This window comes from Phoenix dactylifera, unplaced genomic scaffold (genome assembly GCF_009389715.1).
Source record: "Phoenix dactylifera cultivar Barhee BC4 unplaced genomic scaffold, palm_55x_up_171113_PBpolish2nd_filt_p 001165F, whole genome shotgun sequence".
NCBI classification, from domain to species: Eukaryota; Viridiplantae; Streptophyta; class Magnoliopsida; order Arecales; family Arecaceae; genus Phoenix; species Phoenix dactylifera.
Window position 1 is genome coordinate 62,630 of NW_024068504.1, and position 24,345 is coordinate 86,974.

At 40.4% G+C, this 24,345-nt stretch overlaps 1 pseudogene; it reads right to left on the reverse strand.

The window, feature by feature from the left end:
• Positions 1-575: 575 nt before the first annotated feature.
• On the reverse strand, positions 576-673 carry LOC120108083 (annotated as a pseudogene).
• Positions 674-24,345: the final 23,672 nt, after the last annotated feature.

The following is a 24,345-nucleotide window of genomic DNA, read 5'->3' on the forward strand; positions in this document are numbered from 1 at the left end:
AAAAAAAACAAAAAAAAAAACAAACAAGTAAATAAACTCTGAAAGTTTGTATGCTAGGTTGGAATAGGGACAACACTGGACGTCTGAGTCGACAACCTTTTGACAATTCCTTAGATCACATTATTGAAACTTTTTCGCAAAATCTCAGATCTTGTGAGATGGCTGATGATGATGTAGGAAGTCACCATGGTAATGAAGGTAGACCCCCAGTTATGACACTTCGACAATACTTACATCCCACTAGGACTAGTCAACCTTCATGCATGATTATTCCTGAAAATGTAGGACACTTTGAAATCAAACCAGGAGTAATTCAATTGCTGCCAAAGTATCATGGAATGGAATCCGAGAACCCTTATCTTCACCTTAAGAATTTTGAGGAAATTAGCATCACATTTAGAGTGCCAAATGTATCGGAAGATGTCCTTAAATTAACCTTGTTTCCTTTTTCCTTGAAGGATAAAGCCAAAACATGGCTGAACTCCTTGAGACCAAGATCGTTAGGAACATGGCATGATATGCAAAGAGAATTCTTAAAAAAGTTCTTTCCCGCACAAAGGACTAATTTTTTGAAAAGGCACATTAGTAATTTCCAACAAAAAGACCATGAAACATTTTATGAATGCTGGGAGAGATTTAAAGATTTGCTTCTCTCTTGTCCTCATCATGGGTTTGAAACATGGAGAACCATTAGTTTCTTTTACGAAGGGTTGTCCCCACAGTTGAAACAATTTATAGAGACTATGTGCAATGGTCTATTTCTGAAAAAGCAACCCGATGAGGCATGGGACTATTTAGACTCTCTCGCAGAGACTGCACAATTATGGGATACAGGGGATAGAGTGAATAAACCTTTGCCTAAGCCTACTAGCATTCCACACGGGGGCCTTTACAACCTTAATACTCAGGATGATATTCAAGCTAAAATGGCAGCCCTTACTAGGAAGGTGGAGGAAATTGAACTTAGAAGGATTGAACCCGTCAAGACCGTAGAACATAACAGCGAGTGTTGTAGGATTTGCGAGATGCCTGGCCATCTCATCACTGATTGCCCCACAATATCCGCATTCAAGGAAGTCTTGCACGATCAGTTCAATGTTATGAATACCTATCAAAAATCTTTCAATAATCCTTTTTCGGGTACTTACAACCCAGGATGGAAGAACCATCCAAATTTCAGGTGGAGGAATGACCAACCTCAACAAGTATATAACCCAACTCCTCCACCTCCACACCCTCATTATGCACACTCACCCCCTCAAAAATCCAGTCTCGAAGAAACTTTGCAATCTTTCATGCAAGGTCAAGCCAAAATCAATGATGAATTAAGAAATCAACTGACAACGCTGACCACTGTTTTAAGTGCTCAAGAGAAGGGTAAGCTACCAGCTCAACCACAACCTAACCCTCAAGTCTACGGCGGTAGCAATGCATCATCTTCAACTTCGCATAAAGAGCAAGCAAAGAGTATAATAACATTGCGAAGTGGAAAGATTATTGACCGTCCAGTCCCAGAACAAACTCAAGCCATACCTGATTCTGACCCTTTAAAGACAAAAGAAAAGGATAATGAAGAAACTGAAGCACCAACATCTACTGAAAAAATCAAATGTCCTTTTCCTGCACCATTTCCACAAAGATTAAAGCCCTTGCAAAAGCTTGAACCAAACTCTGAAATTCTTGAGCTTTTTAAGCAAGTAAAAATCAATGTACCTCTTCTTGATGCAATCAAACAAGTGCCTTCATATGCAAAATTTTTGAAAGATTTGTGCACTGTCAAGCGTCGTTTAAATGTCAAGAAGAAGGCATTTCTGGCTGAAAATGTGAGTGCAATTTTACAGCATAACATTCTCCCTAAATATAAAGATCCAGGTTGCCCAACTATCTCGTGCATCATTGGCAATTTTAGGATTGAGCGAGCATTGCTAGATTTAGGGGCGAGTGTGAACTTGTTGCCATATACGGTATATGAGCAACTCGGTTTGGGTGAGTTGAAGCCAACAACTGTCACCTTACAATTAGCTGACAGGTCAGTGAAGGTTCCTAGAGGGATTATCGAAGATGTGTTGGTCCAAGTAGACAAGTTCTATTTTCCTGTTGATTTTATCGTACTGGACACACATCCGGCTTCCAATTCACCATCTCAGATTTCGGTCATCTTAGGACGTCCATTCCTTGCAACTTCTAATGCATTGATCAATTATAGGAATGGTGTCATGAAGCTTTCTTTTGGCAATATGACTTTGGAACTGAACGTCTTTAGTATAGGCAAACAACCCAGTGAACATGAAGAAAGTAAAGAAGTTGAATGGGTTGAAACCATTGCGGAAGAATATTTGTTAAAAGAAACATTTACTAAATCGGCCGACAATGGTTTGATAGATTGGTGTTCTGAAGGTACTGCTGATGATACGGTCCCACCTATTTTAGATAACTCGGATGTCATGATGGTCAATGGGTGGAGACCGAGAATAGAGGAATTTGAATATTTGCCATCTCGAGGAGCAAAGATAGTACCATCCCATGAACAAGCACCTAAGCTCGAGTTGAAACCTTTACCGAAGGAACTCAAGTATGCCTTTCTTGGATCCGAGGACACTTTTCCTATAATCATCTCATCTGATCTTGATCATGCCCAAGAAAGAAAATTACTTGGTGTTCTAAAGAATCATAGAGGAGCTTTAGGGTGGTCTATTGCAGACTTGAAGGGGATTAGCCCTTTAATTTGCACGCACCGGATATATTTGGAGGACAATGCCAAAACCACAAGGCAAATGCAACGCAGGTTGAATCCTACGATGAGAGATGTGGTTAAAGCAGAAGTCCTCAAGTTGCTTGACGTGGGTATTATTTATCCAATTTCCGATAGCAAGTGGGTAATTCCTACTCAAGTCGTGCCCAAAAAAGCAGGTCTGATGGTAGTCAAAAATGAGCAGGGTGAGTTAGTCCCGACTCGTGTCCCCACGAGTTGGCGCATGTGTGTTGACTATTGAAAATTGAATTTGGTCACTAGGAAAGATCACTTTCCCTTACCCTTCCTAGACCAAGTTTTGGAAAGAGTTGCAAGACATAATTTTTATTATTTTCTCGATGGCTATTCCGGATACTACCAAATCGAGATTTCACCAGAAGATCAAGAGAAGACTACTTTCACTTGTCCTTTTGGTACATTCGCTTTCCGTCGGATGCCGTTCGGGTTATGTAATGCACCTGCAACATTTCAAAGATGCATGCTCAGTATTTTTGAAGACATGAACGAGAAGTTTTTGGAAGTGTTCATGGATGATTTTTCTGTTTTTGGCAATTCTTTTGATGATTGTTTACTACATTTACAAGCTGTCTTAGCTCGGTATATAGAAAAGAACCTGATACTAAATTGGGAGAAATGCTACTTCATGGTGCCAAAGGGAATTGTCCTAGGACATATTGTTTCATCGAAGGGCATGGAAGTTGATAGAGCTAAGATTGACTTAATCACCAAGCTACCTGCACCCAAGACGGTTAGAGATGTTAGATCATTTTTGGGTCATGCCAGATTTTATAGGAGGTTCATCAAGGACTTTAGTGTCATAGCCCGACCATTATGTAACCTCCTATCCCTTGATACACCGTTCAATTGGACTGAAACATGTCAAGAGGCATTCGAAAAATTGAAGGCTATGCTTAGCACTGCACCCATCGTGCGACCACCTGATTGGTCATTACCTTTTGAGATCATGTGCGATGCTAGTGACTATGCGATTGGAGCTGTCCTAGGACAACGCAAGGATAATAAGCCATATGTCATCTACTATGCAAGCAAAACCTTAAATGATGCTCAAATGAATTACACCACCATCGAGAAGGAATTGCTTGCAGTAGTATTTGCATTAGATAAATTTCGCTCTTATATCTTTGGTGCTCCTATTGTTATCTTTACAGATCATACAGCGCTAAAATATTTATTGGATAAGAAAGATGCGAAACCACGCTTAATACGATGGATACTTCTACTCCAGGAATTTGACATCACTATCAAAGATAAAAAGGGAGTAGAGAATGTGGTTGCTGACCATTTATCACGGCTAGTTGTTCATGATTTGGTGCCACAGTTGCCCATCAAGGACTCGTTCCCTGAAGAGCAATTGTTTACACTTTCTACTATGCCATGGTATGCTGATATTGTAAACTTTCTTGTCACGAACCGGATGCCGGGGCATTGGGGATCGAATGATAAGAATAATTTCTTGCGTGAAGTAAGGAGTTATTATTATGATGCCCCTTATTTGTTCAAGTATTGCAATGATCAAATCTTTAGAAGATGCATTCCGGAACATGAGATACAAAGTGTACTCTCTTTTTGTCATGCCAGTGCTTGTGGAGGACACTTTGCATCTAAGAAAACGGCAGCTAAGGTGTTGCAATGTGGTTTTTATTGGCCTACACTATTTAAAGATGCCCACGAGTTCTGTAGGACATGTGACCCATGTCAACGTGTTGGAAGTCTAACTCGTAGGCAAATGATGCCTCTTCAGCCCATTACTGCTATTGAAATTTTTGACATGTGGGGCATCGATTTCATGGGCCCATTCCCACCGTCTTTTGGATATGAGTATATTTTGGTTGGTGTAGAGTATGTGTCCAAATGGGTAGAAACTGTGCCTTGTCGAACAAATGACCACAAACCAGTTTTAAAATTTCTTAAAGAAAATATTTTTTCACGATTTGGGATGCCCAAGGTTATAATTAGTGATGGGGAAAAATATTTCTGTAATAAGCCTTTTGAGATCCTATTACGAAAATACGGTATTGATAGTCAACTTTAAAGACCACGCAATAGCACGTATCTAGTAGGATAGTGATTACGGGTATCGATCCACAGGGATCGGGGTATAGTTGTTTTTCTTAAAAATAAAAATATTTAAAAGGATGAATTTGTGAAGACTATTAAACTAAGCAATTTAATAAAAAAAATGCAATTAAAGGGATATCAGTTTAGGAGAACCTAGGGCATGGAATTCACCACTAACATCGGAACAAGGGTTATTTATAATTTATTTCGTTCTTGGATTAACATGCAAATTGGCCACAAGCCTAATAAGTATTTAAATAAAAATTCACAAAAGTAATTTGGGCATAATCCATCTTCAGTAGGCATGAAATGTCTACCCTAATCTAAGGTGGCAGCACATCGCATCTTTCCTAAGCATGGACTATCTTATATTTACTTAGTGATCATGAAGAACAGTTGTACGAACATCATACTTAAAATCACAGAAATTAAATATGATTCAAAAGAAGATATCCATTAAAAACAATAAGTTCATACAACCTCAAGAATATAAAATAAAATATAAAACCTGTGTCCCTTTGTTAGGGCTGCATCCGGCCCTAGAGGAGAGATCAGCCCTGCATGGAGAATTGAACAGCCGCAGCAGTGGCACAGCAGCGGGCTTCCATTTGCATCACGATCGGCTTCCTTTCCCTCAGCACTTCATTCTTATTTTTTTGTATATGGGAAGTTATTCCCAAAATATCCAAACCTCTCTCCCTCTGCTTTTTTTTAATTTCTGTGGTATTCCCTCCTCAGAAGAGATAGCTCCCGAAGAAGAGAGTCTCCCCTTTTATAAGCAGCAAACTCTCCCTCCTCTCTCCTCTTTTTCTTCACGTGGGTGGGAGGATAAGCTCGGATGCCGTGAAGCTCGGGAGAAGTCGGCCACGAGATGAAGATGGATCACAACTAATCGCTAGAAATCTGTTCCGAAGCAGAGGAATCCGATGCTGCTGATTGGAGTTGATCCGGACGCGTGGAGGAGTTGAGCTGGGAGCTGATGTGTTGATTGCTGGATCTTTGAAGCTCGTTGAACGGCTGGATTGGTTGGTTGAAGTTAGCTTAACCCTCGGTTGCAGGAGAAGATCTGTGATCCGGAGAATGGGGAGAGGGCTGGATGTAGGATGATGTGGACGGTGAAGGATGTATCTGTGGAGCGAGATGGCTGGGAGAAGATCTTTGGAAGAATCCTTCGGCTAGGAACAGGGGAGCTGAGAACGGAATGGGATGAAGTTGGCAGTTGAGATATAACGGAGCAGGGGATGCGGAAGGAAGTGATCGCAATATGAAGCTTGGGACTCGGCTTGATTTGAACGGGTGAAGAAATCAGGGGAGAATCCGGGTGAAGAGGATTTGGCTCAATCTCGGGAGGATAAACTTGGGAAGAAACGGGAAGAGGACGCGGAGAAACAGGGGAAAAGAATGACTTGGAAGGGGCTTTGGATGCGAGCGAGATTGGCTTGGTTCTGTTCATGGGAGCAGCTGGGAGATGAGTGGATCACGGGAGGATGAACTTGATTCGGTTGGGAACAGGGGAGATGATCCTTCAGCTGGGAACGGGAAGATAATGCTTTGCTGGGAGAACTAACGTGGAGGAGGACGTGGATGTGATTTCGAGGGAAGTTGGGCTGGTTCGGAAGAAGAGGGTGGTTGCTGGGACGTTGGGAGATTCGGAAAGATGAAGCTAAGGAGGGATTTGCGGATGGAGTTTCGGAGAAGGAATTTGAATGGGATGAAGGTGGGAGTTAATCCGGAAGGGGAGATGGGATAATGATGAAACAGGGGAAGCGGAACGGCTGGGAAGTTGAGTTCCTGGGATTCTTTTTGATATGGATGAAGGGAAGAAATGATTCGTGAGCTGGGAGTTTGGTTGGCGATGAAGACGGGATGCTACACGTAACAGGGGATGTTGATGGTTGTTGGGAACGAAACTGGGAGCTGATCCCTTGAATCGCGGATGATTAGGGAGGATATGGCTGGATCGATGAAGACTTGGGTTCTGTTCGCTGAAGCAGATGGGATGAAGGCGGGATGAGCTGGGGGATGGGATTTGTTCTTTGGTTGTGTTCCTTGTTCCAAAGGGGTACACGGCTTCGTTCTTTGCGGATGGAAGTTTCTGTTCTTCGGACATGGACGGGAGGACGTGGAACAGGAAATATTGGGAATGGCTGAAGACGCGTGGAAGATAAGTAAGATGAGAAAGATGCGGGAGGAGAGAACATGCACGAGATATAAAGCAGGGGAATTAATTCATAGATGAAGATGATATGGATGATGGAATGACTTGAATGGCTGATTTCAACCGAGATGAAGACTATTCTACGGATGTGATACGGGCTCAAATAGTGCAACGCGGGAGGTTTTAGGAAAGAAGGTTGAAATATAGTGAATTAGATAGGAATGATTCATCAGGACTCAAGGTTGCTACTAGACTTAGCAATATAATGTTGAACCTAATCCTTAGAAGTGCAGGCCATGTGTGTTGTGAAATTCCAAAGTAAAAAAAATTATCTTACAACTCGCTAAAAGAATTTCTAATAAAAAGAACTCAAATTGACTTACTCCTGACTAGTTATTGGGCTTTTTAGATTTTATATACTTTGTGTGTTTATCATTTCAGCACTAAAGCATAGAAATTAGGTTTTTTTTTTTTGAGATGAAATACTTATTCACAAAATCAAAAATTTCGAAAAATTTCTTCAAAAATTCGAATCTTATACCCCCCAACCTAGATCAGACATTGTCCTCAATGTTTTTGTTTTTTTTTTAAAATTTTTTTTAAATATTTTATTATTATTGTTATTATTATTTTTTTTTTTGTTTTACGAAAATATGATGCATATGGAGGATAGAAGCATTGTACCTTAGTTGCATCAGTAATATGAGGATTCCTGAAAAAAATATGACAAGAAAATGTGCAAAAATAATCTATGAAAATTGGGTTGCCTCCCAACAAGCGCTAAGTTTAATGTCTTCAGCCAGACACAGTACATCCTTATTCATCCCGATAAATAGGATCCATTAAATCAAGGGATTCAATCAACTGTCCGTCTGCAACACATTCTATATAAGGTTTCAATCTTTGACCATTGACGTTTAGGATACGACCATCACTGAGGTTTTGAATTTCTACTGCCCCATGACAAAAAACTTTCTTAACTAAGAAGGGACCATCCCACCTAGAGCGAAGTTTACCAGGAAAGAGACGCAATTTAGAATTGAATAACCAAACCTTTTGATTAGGCTCGAAAGACTTGCGGTTAATGTATTTGTCATGAAAAGCCTTAGTCCTTGCCTTGTATATTTTGGCATTTTCATACGCTTCATTGCGTAACTCTTCAAGCTCATTTAGTTGAAGTTTTCGGTTAGAACCAGCTGCAGCCATATCAAAGTTAAACTTTTTAATGGCCCAAAAAGCTCTATGCTCGAGTTCTACGGGTAAGTGGCAAGTTTTTCCAAAAATCAGTCGATAAGGAGACATGCCAATAGGAGTCTTACGGGCAATACGATAAGCCCAGAGAGAATCATTTAATCTTTGAGACCAATCTTTTCTATCAGGGCGTATTGTTTTCTCTAAGATGTGTTTTATCTCCCTATTGGAAACTTCAACTTGCCCACTTGTTTGGGGATGGTACGGGGTGGCAACTTTGTGGGTGATTGAATACTTGCGAACCAAAGCCTCAAAAGACTGGTTGCAGAAATGTGATCCTCCATCACTAATGATAGCTCGGGGTGTGCCAAAGCGACTAAATATATTTGTTTGTAAAAACTTAATCACAACCTTATGATCATTAGTCCTAGTGGCAATAGCTTCTACCCACTTCGAAACATAATCTACCCCGACAAGAATGTACTCAAAACCAAAAGAATGTGGGAAAGGGCCCATGAAGTCAATACCCCAGACATCGAAAATTTCTATAATTAAAATAGGGTTGAGTGGCATCATATCTCTACGGGTGACTGTACCCATTCGTTGGCATCGCTCACAAGTCTGGCAAAAATTGTGAGCATCTTTGAACAATGAGGGCCAATAAAATCCACTTTGTAAGACTTTAGCTGCAGTTTTTCTACCACCAAAATGTCCTCCGCAGGCTTGGGTATGACAAAAATTAAGAATACTCTGAAATTCACATTCCGGCACACATCGACGGATTACTTGATCTGGGCAGTACTTAAATAGATCAGGATCATCCCAAAAGTAGAACTTAACTTGCGAAAAGAATCGATCCTTGTCCTGCTTGGACCAGTGATCGGGGATTTGTCCTATGGCAAGATAGTTCACTATGTTAGCGAACCAAGGTGTTTTCATTTGTTGTACCTCAAACAATTGTTCATCGGGAAATGAGTCATGAAGTGGTGAAATGTTATGAGGAGGTTCGAGAACGATCCTAGACAAATGGTCTGCTACAACGTTTGTGGTGCCTTTCTTATCACGAATTTCTAGATTGAATTCCTGTAACAATAGGATCCATTGAATTAGGCGAGGCTTGGTATCTTTCTTTGAAAGGAGGTACCGGAGAGCAGAATGATCAGTGAACACAATAACCTTGGACCCTAAGAGATAGGACCGAAACTTATCCAGGGCAAATACTACAGCTAGTAATTCTTTCTTAGTAGTGGTATAATTCAATTGTGCATCTGAGAGTGTTTTACTAGCGTAGTAGATAACGTGAGGTAGCTTTTCTACTCGTTGTCCTAAAACTGCCCCAATGGCATTGTCAGAAGCATCACACATAAGTTCGAATGGAAGGGTCCAATTGGGAGGTTGTATGATGGGTGCTGTAGACAACTTAGATCGGAGTTTTTCAAAGGCCTCTTTACATGCTTCATCAAAAACAAAGGGTGTATCCTTGGCAAGGAGATTGCACAAGGGCCTCGAGATTTTGCTAAAGTCCTTAATGAAGCGACGGTAAAATCCAGCATGGCCAAGAAAAGAACGAATTTGTTTCATAGATTTGGGTGGAGGAAGATTAGAAATAAGATCAACTTTAGCTTTATCTACTTCAATCCCTCTTTTGGACACAATGTGTCCCAAAACTATTCCCTCTTGAACCATAAAATGGCTCTTTTCCCAACTTAGCACTAGATTGGTTTTCTTACATCTTTTCAGAACCAAGGCTAAATTACTGAGACAATCATCGAATGAGGGGCCAAAAACTGAAAAATCATCCATGAATACTTCCAGAAATTTTTCTACCATGTCGGAAAAAATTGCCATCATGCATCGTTGAAATGTCGCAGGTGCATTGCATAGTCCAAATGGCATTCTTCTATATGCAAATGTTCCGAATGGACATGTGAAAGTGGTTTTCTCTTGATTATCAGGATACACAGCCACTTGGTTATATCCAGAATAACCATCTAAGAAACAGTAGAAACCCTGACCGGCTAATCTTTCCAATATTTGGTCAATAAATGGCAAAGGAAAATGATCCTTCCTAGTCATGGAGTTAAGCTTTCTATAGTCGATGCAAACAGGCCAGCTAGTGGTCGTGCGTGTAGGCATTAATTCTCCTTCTGCATTTTCAACCACAATAATGCCTGACTTCTTTGGTACTACTTGAGTCGAACTCACCCAGTTGCTATCAGAGATAGGATAAATGATTCCAGCATCTAGCAACTTTACTACTTCTTTCTTGACCACCTCTTTCATATTAGGGTTGAGTCGCCTTTGCATTTCACGGGTTGGTTTTGCATTTTCTTCTAGGTGAATGCGATGCATGCAAATAGATGGGTCAATCCCCTTTAGATCAGTTACAGACCATCCAATTGCATGTTTGTGTTCTCCGAGTACACTCAAAAGTTGACTCTCCTGTTTGTCAGATAGGTCAGCTGCGATGATTACAGGTAGGGTATCTTCGGGTCCTAGAAAAGCATACTTAAGGGTTACCGGAAGTGGCTTTAACTCAAGTTTGGGAGGGGACTCGATGGAGGGGCACTGTAGTGTACTAGAAAGAGTAGGAAGAGGTTCATATCGGACATGCCAAGGATGAGAATTTGTGAGAGACGGATTGTCAAGTAGGACATTGACTTCTTTTATGGCATTGTTTAAATCAAGATTATCAATGTCAAAATGGGCTAGACATGCTTCCAGAGGGTCATCTGCCAGAATATAGGAAAGGGCTTCTTCTACAAGATCGTCCATTCTGTCTACTAGAAAACACTCATCTTCCCTTGCAGGTTGATCGGAGGCGTGGAATATATTCAGTTTGACTTTCATGTTCCCAAAGGATATATCCATCACCCCCGTTCTACAGTTAATACATGCATTGGCTGTAGCTAGAAAGGGACGATCAAGAATCATGGGGATCTGTTTCTTGAGATTGGGCACAGGTTCCATATCAAGGACGATGAAATCGACTGGGAAATAAAATTTGTCGACCTTGACTAGGACATCTTCAATTGTTCCTCGTGGTATTTTAACAGATCGATCAGCCAACTGTAGGGACACCGAGGTAGGCTTCAATTCACCTAATCCGAACTTTTTGTAGACTGAATAAGGAAGGAGGTTAACACTCGTCCCTAGATCTAATAATGCTCGATCAATAGGATTGTCTCCCACCACACAAGAGATGGTAGGGGCACCAGGATCTTTGAACTTAGGAGGGGTTTTGTGCTGAAGGATGGAGCTCACTTGTTCAGTCAGGAAGATCTTTTTAGGCACATGTGTCCTAGATTTTTGTTTCTGTGTACAAAGGTCTTTAAGAAATTTGGCATAAGATGGAACTTGTTTTATAGCATCAAGGAGAGGGAGGTTGATTTTGACTTGTTTGAATACCTCTATTATTTCTTCCAACGAAGTTCCTTTCTTGCCAAAGGCAGAAGGTGTATTCAGACACTGGGGGAAAGGAGCCTTCAGTGTAAACGGTGTGGTCGATACTGGACTAGATGGCGACACAGACAAGTTCGCGTTCTCTTTAGGCACAGTCATATTCTTATCTTCATTTTCTTTATGTTCTTTTTCTCCAACCTTATTATCTACTATGCGTCCGCTTCTTAAGGTGGTCATGGCATTGGCTTGTTCATGGTGAACATCATTCGGTTGAGTCTCTTGAGCCATGTATTGCCCTCTCGGGTTACTCACTGGTTGGCTTGGAAGCTTGCCTTCCTCTCTTTTATTTAGTGCACTCGCTAACTGCCCTAGCTGGGTTTCTAATTTAGCAATAGACTGGGTATGGGAGTGCAACAATTGTGAATTGGCTTCGAGTCCTTGAAGAGCAGTTAAAACCTTTTGCTCAAAAGCCATATCTCTTTGGGGTGCTGGAGGAGGGACATGTTGAAATTGTGAATAGTGAGTAGGAGGGCGGTTTGGATGAACATTCTGGAATGGTTGAAAGTTTTGGGAATAAGGTTGGGAAGTATTGGAAGTCTGCTACTTCCAAGAGAAGTTTGGATGGTTGCGCCACCCCGGGTTATAAGTATTGGAAAATGGGTCATTACCCAGTCGGAATTGCGTTTGGGCAGCATTTACTTGTTCTTGCACAAATTCGGAGAATTGTGCTGCCGAAGGACACTCAAAGATAGTGTGAGATGGACTAGAACAGAGAGTACATACTTGTGCTTGATGAAAGTTTGGAAGCTGTTCTCTAGACATTAGCTGGTCCAATTTGCGGGATAATGCATCTACTTTCTCAGATAGACCTATGGACTGGCTAACTTCATATATGGTTCCTTTTCTTTGAGAACTCGGAGGTGCTTGACGAGCGGAGGAGGCATGGTGGAGGGAATTTTCATTAAGGTTCTCAAACAATTGCCATGCCTCATGTTCACTTTTAAGCATGAAAGTACCCCCACAAGAAGCATCAACCATTTGACGATTTCGTTCGAATAACCCGTCATAGAAACATTGCACTAATTGCCATTTGGGTATTTGATGATGCGGGCATTTCTGAAGTAAATCTCTAAATTTTTCCCAAGTTTCATGAAATTCTTTTCCGTCAGATTGGGAGAAGCTCGTGATAGCACGCCTAAATTGGTTTGTTCTTCCTATGGGAAAATATTTTTTTAGGAATTCATGTTGCATTTGAACCCATGAAAGAATGGAATTGGCTTCTAATGAATGGAGCCATTGTTTAGCTCTATCCTTAAGGAAAAAGGAAACAGCCTAAGTTTCAGAGCATCATCAGTGAAGTTCTGAATTTTAACAGTAGTGCAGATCTCAAGGAACTCATCCAAGTGTTTATATGGGTCTTCATTGTTAAGTCCATAAAAAGAGGGAAGCATTTGGATAACACTAGACTTAATCTCAAACTGTACAGCAGCAGTGGTATCAGGTAGTCGGATACAAGATGGAGAGGTATAAATGGAAGGAGTGAAGTACTCCTTTAACAGTTTGGGTTGCTCTTCAGCCATCTCGACAAATGGTGTAGATCCTATGGTTCTATAGGTCCGGATTTCGGCTCGAAGGGTCCTAATAGAACGCTCTATTTCAGGGTCAAAAGGTACTAATTCGGAAGATTTGGAACGACACCCTAGCATACACTAAGACTCCTCTGATCAGTACAGTCAAGCATGCACTAAAAAGAAAAACACAATTCCTTATGTTCACCCTAAAATCACTAGACAGCTCCTAACTGGTTTGAAGAGGGCACCTAAGCCTCCAATCCGGTCTAATGACTGAGCTGACCAGGTAAGCTCCCAGGTAAGTGGGGGGTCACGATGCATTGCAAAGGTCCCACTTAAAAACCACTTGCCTCAAACAGATGAACTGTCTCCCTTAAAGGGACAAAGCTTGCCTAGACATCAACTAAGCCACAGAGCGAAATTGGTGCAACTTTCGGTGATCTTCGTCCTATTGAGCTCGAATGTCTCTAGAGGCCAACGTCTAATTGATTTTAATTAATGTGATAGCTATGTGAGAATTGATTCACCTAATTTGGGCAAGAATCTGGTGATGACATCCAGTTCTTATCTTGTTGGGGTGATTGCCCTTACTATGTGCAGATTAATTGGTGTATGTGTATCAAGCATGCATTCACACCTTTTGCTGAATTTAAAATCAAACAATCACCACAAAAGGAAATTTAAATAAGAAAGGTTTAGATGTTACCAAAGGAAATTTCTCCGGCAATTTTTTTTATTTTTAAAGCAAACCTCTACAGCATTCTTTTTCCAGTAGTTCCCTTTTGATCGTCCCAAATTTTCTCTTCGATTCCTGATCAAATAAAAATCAAAAAAAATCAAAAATTAGTAAGAGAGGAGAAGGAGATAAGGAAAGTAAAAATAGAAACTATTTTTATTTTATATTTTTTTTATTTTCGAATTTTTTTTTGAAAAAATTTTTTAATAAAAAGAAATACAACTATGCTACCAATCCCCGGCAACGGCGCCAAAAATTGATAGTCAACTTTAAAGACCACGCAATAGCACGTATCTAGTAGGATAGTGATTACGGGTATCGATCCACAGGGATTGGGGTATAGTTGTTTTTCTTAAAAATAAAAATATTTAAAAGGATGAATTTGTGAAGACTATTAAACTAAGCAATTTAATAAAAGAAAATGCAATTAAAGGGATATCAGTTTAGGAGAACCTAGGGCATGGAATTCACCACTAACATCAGAACAAGGGTTATTTATAATTTATTTCGTTCTTGGATTAACATGCAAATTGGCTACAAGCCTAATAAGCATTTAAATAAAAATTTACAAAAGTAATTTGGGCATAATCCATCTTCAGTAGGCATGAAATGTCTACCCTAATCTAAGGTGGCAGCACATCGCATCTTCCCTAAGCATGGACTATCTTATATTTACTTAGTGATCATGAAGAACAGTTGTACGAACATCATACTTAAAATCACAGAAATTAAATATGATTCAAAAGAAGATATCCATTAAAAACAATAAGTTCGTACAACCCCAAGAATATAAAATAAAATATAAAACCCGTGTCCCTTTGTTAGGGCTGCATCCGGCCCTAGAGGAGAGATCAGCCCTGCATGGAGAATTGAACAGCCGCAGCAGTGGCACAGCAGCGGGTTTCCATTTGCATCACGATCGGCTTCCTTTCCCTCAGCACTTCATTCTTATTTTTTTGTATATGGGAAGTTATTCCCAAAATATCCAAACCTCTCTCCCTCTGCTTTTTTTTTATTTCCGTGGTATTCCCTCCTCAGAAGAGATAGCTCCCGAAGAAGAGAGTCTCCCCTTTTATAAGCAGCAAACTCTCCCTCCTCTCTCCTCTTTTTCTTCACGTGGGTGGGAGGATAAGCTCGGATGCCGTGAAGCTCGGGAGAAGTCGGCCACGAGATGAAGATGGATCACAACTAATCGCTAGAAATCTGTTCCGAAGCAGAGGAATCCGATGCTGCTGATTGGAGTTGATCCGGACGCGTGGAGGAGTTGAGCTGGGAGCTGATGTGTTGATTGCTGGATCTTTGAAGCTCGCCGAACGGCTGGATTGGTTGGTTGAAGTTAGCTTAATCCTCGGTTGCAGGAGAAGATCTGTGATCCGGAGAATGGGGAGAGGGCTGGATGTAGGATGATGTGGACGGTGAAGGATGTATCCGTGGAGCGAGATGGCTGGGAGAAGATCTTTGGAAGAATCCTTCGGCTAGGAACAGGGGAGCTGAGAACGGAATGGGATGAAGTTGGCAGTTGAGATATAACGGAGCAGGGGATGCAGAAGGAAGTGATCGCAATATGAAGCTTGGGACTCGGCTTGATTTGAACGGGTGAAGAAATCAGGGGAGAATCCGGGTGAAGAGGATTTGGCTCAATCTCGGGAGGATAAACTTGGGAAGAAACGGGAAGAGGACGCGGAGAAACAGGGGAAAAGAATGACTTGGAAGGGGCTTTGGATGCGGGCGAGATTGGCTTGGTTTTGTTCATGGGAGCAGCTGGGAGATGAGTGGATCACGGGAGGATGAACTTGATTCGGTTGGGAACAGGGGAGATGATCCTTCGGCTGGGAACGGGAAGATAATGCTTTGCTGGGAGAACTAACGTGGAGGAGGACGTGGATGTGATTCCGAGGGAAGTTGGGCTGGTTCGGAAGAAGAGGGTGGTTGCTAGGACGTTGGGAGATTCGGGAAGATGAAGCTAAGGAGGGATTTGCGGATGGAGTTTCGGAGAAGGAATTTGAATGGGATGAAGCTGGGAGTTAATCCGGAAGGGGAGATGGGATAATGATGAAACAGGGGAAGTGGAACGGCTGGGAAGTTGAGTTCCTGGGATTCTTTTTGATATGGATGAAGGGAAGAAATGATTCGTGAGCTGGGAGTTTGGTTGGCGATGAAGACGGGATGCTACACGTAACAGGGGATGTTGATGGTTGTTGGGAACGGAACTGGGAGCTGATCCCTTAAATCGCGGATGATTAGGGAGGATATGGCTGGATCGATGAAGACTTGGGTTCTGTTCGCTGAAGCAGATGGGATGAAGGCGGGATGAGCTGGGGGATGGGATTTGTTCTGTGGTTGTGTTCCTTGTTCCAAAGGGGTACACGGCTTCGTTCTTTGCGGATGGAAGTTTTTGTTCTTTGGACATGGACGGGAGGACGTGGAACAGGGAATATTGGGAATGGCTGAAGACGCGTGGAAGATAAGTAAGATGAGAAAGATGCGGGAGGAGAGAACATGCACGAGATATAAAGCAGGGGAATTAATTCATAGATGAAGATGATATGGATGATGGAATGACTTGAATGGCTGATTTCAACCGAGATGAAGACTATTCTACGGATGTGATACGGGCTCAAATAGTGCAACGCGGGAGGTTTTAGGAAAGAAGGTTGAAATATAAACGAAAGGTTGAACTCGATTGGATGTGAAAGAAACAGATGAGTTAGACTGAATCAGAAATCTGAGAGGGTCCGATTCACGGGGTGCATGCGATTCAGGTTCAGTGATCATCCCAAATAAGTTAGACTCGACCTGCATAGATTAGATTCGATCAATAAAATAATCAAACTTGAATTATTTCTAATTAAAATGTAATGATTAAGGTAACACAAATTTTTAGTTGAATTTACAAAATATATGAATTAAATAATGATAAGTGCTATGAATAAGATATTAATTCATGCATTATTTAGCCACTTATCAGGTATCACTCATAGAATTGCAACTCCTTATCACCCGCAGACTAGTGGCCAAGTAGAGCTAGCCAATCGGGAGATTAAACGAATTTTAGAGAAAACGGTGAATCCATCACGCAAAGACTGGCCTTTAAAACTTTCTGACGCATTGTGGGCTTATCGTACTGCTTATAAAACTATTCTTGGTATGTCCCCGTATCGGCTAGTCTATGGAAAAGCATGTCATCTACCTGTTGAAATAGAGCATAAATCTTATTGGGCCATTAGAAAATTAAACTTTGAACTGTCAGATGCTGGTTTCGCTAGAAAATTACAATTAAGTGAATTGAATGAAATTCGTCGGGATGCGTATGACAATGCTAGACTTTGTAAAGAACGAATGAAAATTAGGCATGATAACTCAATTCTAAGAAAATCTTTTGAGCCTGCACAAAAAGTTCTTTTGTATGACTCTCGCTTACATCTGTTTCCTGGAAAGTTACGATCAAGATGGACAGGTCCTTTCATTGTAAAAACTATTTTTCCACACGGGGCAATTGAAATTGAGAATCCACAGGATGGCAAAATTTTTAAGGTTAATGGACACAGATTAAAACCTTTTCTTGAAAATTTTGCAGATGAAGAGGACTCCTTTTCCTTGGGGGAGCCTTCTTATGACTGAACATGAAGGCCAAGGTATGTGTATATTAGTTAGAATTATTATTTTTCTTTTATTTCTAGTTTTCTTCTTATTTTGTAGGTCTTCTTTTCTGGAAATCAACAGCTCAAGGTATTCTTCTTCTCTCTATTATTTTCTCTATTGTCTCTCATATATAGTTTTCTTGCATTTTTTTACATTGAGGACAATGCAATGTTTAAGTTGGGGGGACGAAAATATTTTGATCAAAAAAAAAAAAAATGTTTTTGCATTTGATTTATTCTATTACTTTCTTTTCTGAGCAAATGCACATGTATTTTCATATTGAGTGTGTACAACTATTAAGGCAAGGAACACATGCATACTATGACTGATCAGAGACCTATTATTAGATCCCCACACGTGTACTTAATGACAATAGGAAGGCCTCAGGAGTTCATATTTGTTAACTGCATTTTTGTTAGCCTTATCCATAAAAGAAGTATGAGTATCCTTGTTCGTACCATAAGGTTCAGGATTTGGTTTTCACATAAAGATAGAGGTTGAATATCCCGACTAGATTACTTAGGTGCCTTATGATCCAACTTTGGTTGACCTATAGTCACGATGCAGTCACATATATAATAAAAATATTTATATGGTTCAGTCTATCATTTCTTTTCTTGCATAATTATTATTCAAAAAAAAAATACTTATGATGACAAGTCTGGCCTCGTGGCGTAGTTTGGTTCGAGTAATTAAGTCCGAGGGGTGTTTCACCTAATGTCTTGAGCCAACTGGATCGGGGGTCATTGACTGAAAGCTCGCTACATGGACCTTACTAGAGCCTAATGGGGTTGGATAGCTGTAGTTGTCAAGTGTATTGAAAAAAAAAAAAAATAATAAAAATAAGCATGAATGAGTTGGTTAGGCTGAACCTAGTGACATGTGGTAATGGCTGGTTTGACTCCATTGTATTGGACCTCTGTGTACCCGGGTTGTTTAGTTGAGATTGATAGCTCTTTCTTTATATGCGAACCATTCTTGACAAATTTAGACAACAAGTGATATTCTGAAAATTTGATGGATCAGGTTCTAATAAAGTGTAGAAAACATTTGTGGACTTGAGTAGTGCACCTAAAACTCAGGCGGTGCTCTGTTGTGGTGGAGGTATTAGTACTCTGAGAAAGTCATATGATTTGATGCACACTACACTTTTATATTCCTTGCTTTGACGGTTGCCATACTTGAAAATATATGTCAATTAATTACATGTGTATTAGCTTAGGGTTTATTTTTATTAGAATCTCATGTCATATAATTCATGATGTTTGTGGGTAACATCCCTGAAAACCCTCACGAGACAACACTCGTCCACTAGGGTAACCTAGGGGTTTAACGCTTGTTGCACGTGCTAAGTGCAATCGTGATTCCTACGAAAGTGAGTACTTATTTTAATTTTATGCAATTAGTTCTAATAAAATATCAAAGGTTAAACCACATCTTTTGTACTCTCATTTTATTATTTGCTCGTTAATTGCTAGAGACTAGCAATAAGCTAGTTTGGGGGTGTGATGAGAGCACAAAAGTGCGATCTACACATCACTTAAATTAGCATTATTGCTAACAAATAATGATAACAGTGCTGCATTAATATTTTATTTTTATTGGGTGCAGGTGATCGTAAATCAAAGTTAGAATGCGCATTGGGTCCAAAAACTATGCAGTCAACTGCATGGTTCAACCCTAGTTGCACACTAGAAGGAGCCTAAGTTCAGCCAGCCAATCCACTGCAACCAATTCCCAGAAGCCCATGCATCTCAGCCCGATGGAGCCCACGTGCAACTCATCATCTTCACCGTTCACTTTCCAGCGCATCCATCTCATCCTCCCCGTGAATCTCCAGCATCTCGGTTCCAATCCTCTTGGCCGTCCGTGAAAGCATCATCCATTCGCGTCCCAGCTCCAGCTCCCATCCCGTGTTCGTGCGATCATTCCTTCCAAGCTCCCAGCTCCGTCCGAATCTCAGTCCATGTGTCCATCCAAGTCCCGACTTCATCCGAGTTCTGCCTCATCAGCGAAGCTCCCATCCAGCGTTCGAGTTCATCCATTTGCAGCCCAAGTTCACTGCGACCGTAATCCCAACATCTCCCAAGCCACAACCGAGCGTCCACGTTCCGGCTCTCCCGAGATCCTAGCTTCCGTGATCTCAGCGCCAGCATCCCAGCTCATCATCCCGCGAGCTTCCCGCATCCTAGCATCCACACCCTGCGATCATTTCGTGCGTATCATCCGAATCCCATGGCGCCTCTCAGCATCCCGCATTCACAGCCTCATCCAGCCGTCCGCGTCCATCATTTTCGCCCGAGGATTCATCTCATCCTAACCGATTCATCACCACGTGCGAGAAGGGAGGGAAGCTAGCTTGTTATATCTGCCATTCGGAAGAAACGAGAGTCCTCATTCAAAAACAGAGCTCCTCCCATTTGAAAAGAAAAAAAAACAGAGAGGGGAAACAGGGGAGGCCCTGTTTCCGAAAAGAAAAGAGAAAAAAAAAAGAGAAAGAAAATGAAAGGGGGATTAATGTGTGAAATGGAAGGCTAAAGTCCTAGGGAGGGTGATGGAGGAACCTTTGATGTATTGCTCTTTGAAGTAAACTCTAAACTTTTGCTTTCAATGATTTATATTTATTGACATGTTCTTGATCCATGCGTAGTTATTTCGTAGATAGATCTTTAATGGATTATGATTATTGATATATGGATTGCTTTAGTATTTGATTCGTCGTAGACGTAGAAAGCACGATGAATGCTTAGAAATTGACTTCATATGTTCATGAAACATATACCATGATTAGATCTATCCTACATTTAATCTTTAATCAAGAACCATAGAGTTTATTCCCTGAATGCAACATCATCAAGGGGGATTCCAGATTCCTACCATTTTTATTTCATTGAATTGTGTTTATTATTCTCTGCATTTAATTTCTGAAAATCAAAACATCGTTTTAATCCACAAATTTATTTAATTAATTAATCTAAAAATTACGCTAATAATCTATAAATTTTCGTTCCCTGAGGATTCGACCTCGGACTCCCAAGATTTTACTACTTGTACGATTCTCCCTGCACTTGGAAGAATAATTTTATTTTTGCATCAATATGATGCATGTTTTGTGTTAAGATTTGTAACATAAATAAATCTGAAATCATAATATTGTTTTAGATTAGATCTAATAAAGTTTATAATTCATATGATCTCTAATTTTAATAAACAAATCAGATCTGAAAATAAAAGTAAAAAAAAATAAAATAAATACATAAGATGTATGTTGTTTGTATTCATTCATGTTGTTATGTATATGTGATGCCATGAACATAAAACATAATGACTTAAACATGAATTAAATCTGATTACATATGATGAATTATAAGAACTCAGATCTAAAAATATGTTTTAAGAACTGAAAGATTGTAATTAATATGTAATTAAAAGAAATATGCAATGATCAAAACTTTCATAAGTCTAAACTTAATTGAGAATTAAGTGTTATGAAATAGAATTGTAACTCAATTAATTGACATTGCATAATTCTTTGGGCATATGGGTTAGCTTGAATTAAGTTCCTAGGATTGGGTTAGACCTAATGTTAGAATCATACATGGACAAATAGAATTAATTGATCAAATCTAATTAAGTAGTAACTAGATTAGGTCAAGAAATTCTAGGTCAATTTACAATAGTTGTAGATGGATCAAGTCCTTGTCTTTGATTAGACCAAGATGGAACTTGATTTAGGCTCAGAGGTGGTAGCCCCAGTCATTTGAGTAATCAAATCGAAATTGATTAACCAGTCGGTGTCTAAGGTAAGTTTGGCAGTTTTGACCGGTGGTTTTTAATTGGGAGCTGCTCGCACTGATTCGTCTTTGTCGAGTTAATGGCATATCCCTTCCACCGATCTCACTTACCTGGCCGACATGGTCAATCACATTTTGATTGGATCACTTAATGATTCGAGTTAGCCCATGCCTATAAGGAAAATCAGTTTGACTGATTTAGGTGCCTCCTTAACCGGTTTGAGTCTAATCTGATTTGGTGAAGTCAGTGAGAGAAATTAGACTAACCGGATCTTCTCATCTATCCTAATTATGAAATTCTCTAAAATTATTAGGTCCTTAAAATGAAATGGTTATGGGGATAACTAGGTCATAGCCTTCCATTAAGTTGGGTGATAATGGGTCCAATATTTTGATAATTATTGGAGGCGCGACACGCCTGGTACTTATCAAGCATTGGAATTGTCATTCAATATATGATGAGTTAAGTGTACCTTCAATAGGCGGTTAGGTGAGCCGAGCCACACTTGGGCTTGGTCGTCTATTAGTTGATTAGACTTAATCCTATCATTTAATGGTTGGACCTGACTAGGGTATTCGGTGGAGGCGCCACACGTCTGCCGAAGAACCTAGGGCAAAATTATCACTAGAAGTTGCTTGGTGAAGCAACTGTTTAGAACCTACCAATAGGTGCATATGGGTTGGCTGAGCTACACTCGGGCCTCTATGTGATCTATTGGGTTCTAGTGCCCACTAAAGAATTAAGAGTAATTTTTCGAATTGGAGGTAGAGGCTACCAATTTGTATAAAATAGTGGGAGTATCTTTAGACTAAAGTTCAAGTCTACTGTGTTTAGTCAATTCATATACTAATAGCCAAATTTTCTTTTATGTAGAAATGGCCACAAGTTTGTCACTTCGCTCATTATTGGATAATGACAAGTTGACTGGTCCCAACTTCAATAATTGGTATAGAAAGCTGAAAACTCAGCATAGTCAGACCAAAAAGATTAAGGATGACCAAAGTCAGGCAGAATGCTTCTATTGTAAGAAGCAGAGGCAATGGAAGAGGAATTATCCTCAGTACCTGAGGATGATAGTGGTATTTTTGATGATTAACACAACCATTAAGGGAATATCTAATTAAAAATTACAAGAAAATATGATACATCATTACTAAGTTCGTCACCACGGTACATTAGAAGAATGAGATCAAGATGTACTTCAATGATTACCAATGAGATAAATTTGCGATAGAAAAGGGATAGTAAATTCTAAATTCCAATTCGGCAAAGTTTCAAGTGAAACGTACTCCTAAGGGGACAATAGTAATTTTCATTGTTTAGAGTATGTAACACCACCATGACATATATTCAAAATTGCTTGAAGTATATTTCATTGATTATATGGATGAATCTAACCTTAAGTTGCAGCAAAGTGTGGAATGAGTCGACCCCAAGATTGGTGGAGTCGACCCCGGCACATCAAGGAACCATCGGGCACGTTCCTGCAAAATGGCACGGAATGAACAGTACTTGGGTCGACCCATATGAAAGTTGAGTCGACCCCATCTTCAAGCCTCAAGAAAACAAGTCTCTGGAATCCCTGAGAGGGTCGACCCCAATGTAACTTGAGTCGACCCCATCTTGAGTCGACCCCAACTGAACATAAGTCGACCCCAAGGCTGTGTCATTCAAAACTGGGTCTCTGGAATTCCTGAGAGGGTCGACCCCAATGGAACTTGAGTCGACCCCACTGTACCTTGAGTCGACCCAAAAAGAGTTAAGTCGACCCCAGTGAAAAAACGGCTGAAATATAAGGTTCTGTGTTTCCTGAGAGGGCCAACCCCAATGTAGCATGAGTCGACCCAGTAAAAGTTGGGTCGACCCCAGTGAAAGTTGAGTCAACCCCAAGTCTGATGAATAGTGGTTTGAGTTGACCCCAGCACGGGCAGAAGCATAACGGCTAGTTCTACAGAAGTACTTTTTGTCCTCCAATAGTAAGTAACGGCTAGTTTTTGAAATCTAACCAATGGAGGGTGTCCAATGGGTGAGGAAAACTATTTAAAGTGACACTATTCATCAGAGAAAGAATCCTTTTGCAAAATATCAAAGCTTACACAAGAAAGACAAGAGCCCTAATCTTCTTCATCCAAGTGCTTCACTCAAGAGTCAAAAGGAGGTGGTAAAGCAGATTCTAAGCAACATTAAGAGCTCCATCAACCCTTGAAGAGTGAAGCAATCTTGACAAAGAAGAGAGAAGTCTCATCAAGCGATAACTAAATTCTAAACTCTTCTTTGTAGCTTATAATTGTTATATTTACTCATCTAGGAGTTTTACCTTTCTTCTTCTCTTTTAATCACCTTGTTAAAGGTTTGTTGGTGAGCCCGTAAAACCAACGGTGTAAGTTTATTGGTGAACCCGTAAAACCAATTGTGAAGGTTCGTTGGTAAGCCCGTAAAACCAACATAGGTTTTTTGGTGATCCCGGGAAAACCGAAGTGTAAAGGTTTTTGGATTGTGAGCCCGGAAAACAATCCAACTGTAATCCGCAGAATTATAGTGAATTCCCAAGAGATCACTTGGGAAGTGGATGTAGGTGCTTAGGAGTGCACCGAACCACTATACTTCTTGTGTGTTTGCATTGTGTATTGTTTTTAACTTCACTCACTCATCGATTGACTAAATTAAGATAGTAAGAATTTAGAGAAACCAATTCACCCCCCCCCCCCTCTTGGCTTGTCATCTTGGGCAACAATACTTTACCTCACTTGACCCGAACAGGCCAAGCAAGAGAAAAGGGTAATCAGTTGCTGATCAAGGTATTTATATTATAACACCTTGTAATTTCTCTATATGTAATAATTCGACCTGGGTATTAGATACTGGAAGTCCGTTTAATATATGCAATTCGTTGCACGGACTTCAGGTCAATGAGAGATTTGAAAACAGCGAGAGATTCATGAATGTTGGAGATAGAAGATCTTTTCCAGCTCTAGCTTTAGGAAATCTCAAACTTGTTTCAATTCTCATATAGTTGTCT